The sequence below is a fragment of the Oryx dammah genome, unplaced genomic scaffold (genome assembly GCF_014754425.2).
Source record: "Oryx dammah isolate SB20612 unplaced genomic scaffold, SCBI_Odam_1.1 HiC_scaffold_13, whole genome shotgun sequence".
Classification (NCBI taxonomy): domain Eukaryota; kingdom Metazoa; phylum Chordata; class Mammalia; order Artiodactyla; family Bovidae; genus Oryx; species Oryx dammah.
The window spans coordinates 13,082,351-13,087,661 of record NW_024070197.1 but is presented as its reverse complement, the minus strand read 5'-3'; the positions used below and the strand labels follow the sequence as shown (position 1 = coordinate 13,087,661).

At 48.3% G+C, this 5,311-nt stretch overlaps 1 pseudogene; it reads right to left on the bottom strand.

Moving 5' to 3' along the window:
* Positions 1-4,934: 4,934 nt before the first annotated feature.
* On the bottom strand, positions 4,935-5,054 carry LOC120873401 (annotated as a pseudogene).
* Positions 5,055-5,311: the final 257 nt, after the last annotated feature.

The window sequence follows — 5,311 nt, the reverse complement described above, 5'->3', positions numbered from 1 at the left end:
AACTGTAGCCTTCTAGGTCTTCCTCAAGTTCCAAAGAGTAAATTTAATCAGAGATGTGAAAAAGTGTGGAAACAAAGGAAAACTGTCAAACAAGACAAAATAATAACAGGTTAGCCACTTAACACAGAGAAGGCAATGGCACCCCACTCCAGTGCTCTTGCCTGGAAAATCCCATTGGTGGAGGAGCCTGGTAGGCTGCAGTCCATGGGGTCGCTCAGAGTCGGACACGACTGAGCGACTTCACTTTGACTTTTCACTTTCATGCATTGGAGAAGGAAATGGCAACCCACTCCACTGTTCTTACCTGGAGAATCCCAGGGGCAGCGGAGCCTGGTAGGCTGCAGTCCATGGGGACACTCAGAGTCGGACACGACTGAAGTGACTTCGCAGCAGCAGCAGCAACAGCCACTCAACAAAGGCAAGGACTTTTAGTTCCTCCTCAAGGCCTACAGATAATAACCTGAGCCATATCCTCGAAGAAGCTAACTTCATGTTGACCACAAGGACAGAGACCCCAAACCGTTTGGAACCAGAAGGTTGTTGATGCTGACTCCCGATTATCTTGTGCGTGCGTGCTCAGTCGCTCCAGTCGTGTCTGACTCCTTGTGACCCCATGGACTGTGGCCCGCCAGGCTCCTCTGGTCCATGGGATTCCCCAGGCAAGGATACTGGAGTGGGTTGCCATGCCCTCCTCCAGGGATCTTCCCCACCCAGGGACTGAACCCTTGTCTCTTAAATCTCCTGTATTGACAGGCAGGTTCTTTAGCACTAGCACCACCAGGGAAGCATCCCCCAACCTGGGAAGACCCCCCCACCAACTACCTCCCTACTACCTCCCCATCAACCAGACAGAAGAATGTCCACAAGCTGATCACACACCCCTCTTCCTCACCCTGTCTTTGCAAAGCTTTCCCTGAAAGCCACTGGAGAGTTTGGGTGTTTTGAGCATTAGCTGCCTTGCTGGGTATACCCCTTGCTTGGTGCCTGCTGTAGATGCTGCACTTTCTCTCACCACAACCTGATGTCAGGAGATTGGCTTTCCTGTGCTCAGGTAAGCAGACCTAAGTTTGGTTCGGTGACAATCCTGAGGTCACGGAGGATACCAGTCACACCCAGCCAGGACTGCTTTAAGGCACAGCCCTAAAGAATCTGCCTGCAATGCAGGAGACCAGGGTTCGATCTCTGGATCAAGAAGATCCCCTGGAGAAGGGAATGGCTACTCACTCCAGTATTCTTGCCCAGAATATTCCATGAACAGAAAAGTATGGTGGGATACGGTCCATGGGGTCACAAAGAGTCAGACTTGACTGAGCAACTAACACATCTTGATACTTTTCCGGCTCTTAGTGCCAGTCGAGGCTGCTTGGGCCTTCTGAGGGAAGGGGTCCCCCTCCAGAAAAAGCTGAGAGCTCTTGTGTTGTGGGTCATCCCCACTTCACACCCTTGGTCATGAGACATGAACTAGGTATCAATGGGCAGTGGACTAAGGAGGCCCCATGAGACCACAAGAGAGGGAGAGGAGAGCCACTCCCAAGAGGCTGAGGAAACTGCCCCACCAGATGGACCCCACATTCAACGAATCAAACCACCTCCAGAGATGGGCACCCAAAGCAAGTCAGGGTTTGGGGTCTCTGAGGAGGCCCATGCCTACTGGCCTCACAGGACAGGAAAGTCCAACATGAAGTCATCCAAATGAAAAGAGGTTTATCAGGAGACCAAAGGGTGCCTCCAAATCAAAGACGGGACAGGGCTGGTCTCACAGACCTGAGCAGCCAGGGCCCCCACACCCTCAGTGTGGCTTCTTTCCATTTCCCTGAACTCAGATGGATCAGGTTCAAATTCCACTTCACACCCCACAAGCTGTGTGATCTCCAGTTGCTAGACCCCTGTGACCCTCAGTTTCATTATCTGTTCTCACACACAAGAGGGATAATACTAACTTTCCTTCGGGTGGGAACACTGCCTGACCCACAGTATGGCTTTGAGTTTGTTGTCATATTTTTGGTGTTGTTCAGTTGCTAAGTTGTGTCCGACTCTTTGCGACCCCATGGACTGCAGCACACCAGGCTTCCCTGTCCTTCACTATCTCCCAGAGTTTGCTCAAACTCATGTCCAGAGCCTGTGACGCTGTCCAGCCATCGCATCCTCAGCCGCCCTCTTCTCCTTTTGCCTTCAGTCTTTTCCAGCATCAGGGTCTTGTCATATGTTGTTGTTCAGTCACCAAGTGGTGTCCAACTCTTCATGACCCCGTGGACTGCAACACACCAAGCTTCCCTGTCCCTCACCGTTTTCCGGAGTCTTCTCAAGTTCATGTTGCCATATATATGATGTGCGACTATAACATATAATTACATACGGTACATGTAGTGTATATTAACATTCTTAATTAGCCTCTCACTGGCAAGTTCTCGCTGATTTTATGCCTCTGAAAGGCAGCCACCAGAGGGCGCCAGACTCTTTGGTTTTAAGTCCCAGATACAACTTCCTGACTGATTTGAAACTGACTCATTTGATGCTGGGAAAGATTGAAGGCAGGAGAAGGAGATGACAGAGGATGAGACGGTAGGATGGCATCACCGACTCAACTGACATGAGTTTGAGTAAATTCCAGGAGTTGGTGATGGCCAGGGAGGCCTGGAGTGCTGCAGTCCCTGGGGTCACAAAGAGTCAGACAAAACTGAGCAACTGAACTGAACAACTCCCTGAAGCCAGCTGGTGCCACAGTCAGGGATATTCTGGGGTTTCTTTTCTAGAAAGTTCATGGAAATGGAATCATAAGTCATGTGGTCTTTCCTATCCAGCATATTTTGCTCAGCATCATGCATCTGAGACTCATCCAAGTTATTCTGTGAATCAAGAGCTCGATCTGTTTTATGTAAATTGGTGCAGCCACTGTGGAAAACAGTATGGACGTTCCTCAAAAGACTAAAAATAAGAGTTATGGGTTACTGCAAACCCACTGTTGAGAATATATCCCAACAAAACTATAATTTGAAAAGATACATGCACCCTTAAGTTCACAGCAGCACTTTTTTCAATAGCCAAGATTTGGAAGCAAACTAAATGCCCATCAACAGAAGAATGGATAAGAAGATGTGATATATATATGTACATATATATGTGTGTGTACAATAGAATACTACTCAGCCATAAAAAAGAATAAAATAATGCCATTTGCAGCAACATGGATGGTCCTAGAGATTAACATACTAAATGAAGTAAGTCGGAAAGAAAAAGACAAATACCATACGATATCACTTGTATATGGACTCTAAAATATGACACGAATGAACTTATCTATGAAACAGAAACAGACCCACAGACATAGAGAAGACTTGTGGTTGCCAAGAGGAAGGGGACTGGGGATGAAGGGATTGAAAGTTTGGGACCAGCAGATGTAATCTATTAATGTTACATATAGAATGGACAGACAAGAATGTCCTACTGTCTAGCACAGGGAACTATATTCAATATCCTGCAATAAACCATAAAGCAAAAGAACACGAAAGGTGTATATATATAACTGAATTACTTTGCTGTAGAGCACAAATTAGTAACACATTGCAAATCAACTATAGTTCCATAAAAAACTTTTTTTTTTTAAAAAAAAGAGCTCATTCTGTTTTGTTGCCAAGAGGTCTCCACTGTGTGGATGGCCCACATTTTGTTTCTCTGTTCATCTGTTGATGGACATTTGAGTGATTTCCAGTTGAGGCTGTCATGAATAATGCATGAACAGACAGACACTGCTGTGGACATTCATGCCCAAGTCTCTGTGTGAAGGCTCTGTCTCAGGTTTGAACTGCACTTACGCTATTTGGGGGATGGTCATCCTCAGCGACTGAACTTGGTGGAGCCACTGGAGCTTGCATATTTCTGCCCAACGCAAGACTTCAAGGGGCTGTCTTGGCGCCAGAGCTCCTCCCCAGCTGGCTGGGATTTTGTCAAGTCAGCACATGGTCTGTGTCCCTCTCTTCTCTCCTGTCACAGGTGTGTCTTCCTACCAAACCTCTTGCACTACTGACTCAGTCTTGATGTCAGCTTTCCAGAGCACCCAGCCCGAGGCACACATGGAATGCTTGGAACAGTACCGGGCATATTGTTTATCATTGTGCTTATAACGTGGACGCAGGCACATGGGTTCTGGTGCTGGATGACTGGGTTCAGCTCCAGTGCCCCCTGAGGGGAGAACAGTAGTGCCAGAGCCTGTCCCACTTGGGCCCAGCCATCCAGAACTTTCCAGTAAAAAAAAATCCACCTGCAATGCAGGAACATTGGTCTCCTTCCCTGGGTCGGGAAGATCCCCTGGAGGAGGAAATGGCAGCCCACTCCAGTATTCTTGCCTGGGAAAGCCCATGGATAGAGAAGCCTGGAGGGCCACAGTCCGTGGGGTCGCAGAGAGTCGGACACGACTGAGCATGCGCGCATGCCAGGGCTCAGCTCTAAAGAGGGAGGGAGTGAGGAGAGAGCGGGTCAGCATCCCAAGCAGAGAAAATAGAGGAGAATATTCCGTTCTTTTTGCTCTTTTTTTCTGACAGGGAAGAGGATTTACTGGTGAGCATGTGTAAGGAGGGGGCAGTGCCAAGGTTCTCGTGAGTGCAGGATCTGCTGTTTATCCAGAGGGCCATGGTTAGGGATGTATTTAACCATCTCGGATGAGCCGCCTTTCTGATACCATGTTTCCAAATTCATCCACCTTAAACTTAGTAAATCCTCACGTCTTGGATCTTCTGGCAGCCAGGGAACTTAAACTTGGCCCTGTGGAGGGCCTCCATCACATGCTCCTTGCTCTGCATCTTGGTGCGGACAGACATTATGACTTGCCCAATGTGGACACCGGCCACTATGCCCTGGGGGTTTCCAAAGGCACTGCACCTACCTGTCTAGAGCCTAGAACAGGGACAGCAGGCCAGTCATGAATGTCCACCAGAAAGGGCTGTCTCCAAGGTCCCTTAGGGCAAGCGGCTGCAGACGCAACTGAGGCGGCTGCTGTCTGCAGCTATTGCACAGCAGACCCACCCTTTTGGTTCTGTCCTCAGCTTCCAAGTCTGAAGCTGCCTTGGGGAAGCAAGAATCTTGGTAATGTTCTGAGCTGTCATGAAACGGTGCTGCATAATTTTATTACTGAACTGAGACAGCTCTTGGGGCAAAAGGCAGTTTCAGGGCCTTTTATTACTCAAGAGGATCTGAAATATTTGCATTTTGCCTGATTTTGTGTCCAAAGGGCATGGAGGAATTGTCCTTATAGTTATCCACAGGAACAAGGAAGGGAAAAAAAAAAAAACAGACAGATTTCGGGTCAACTTGTGCC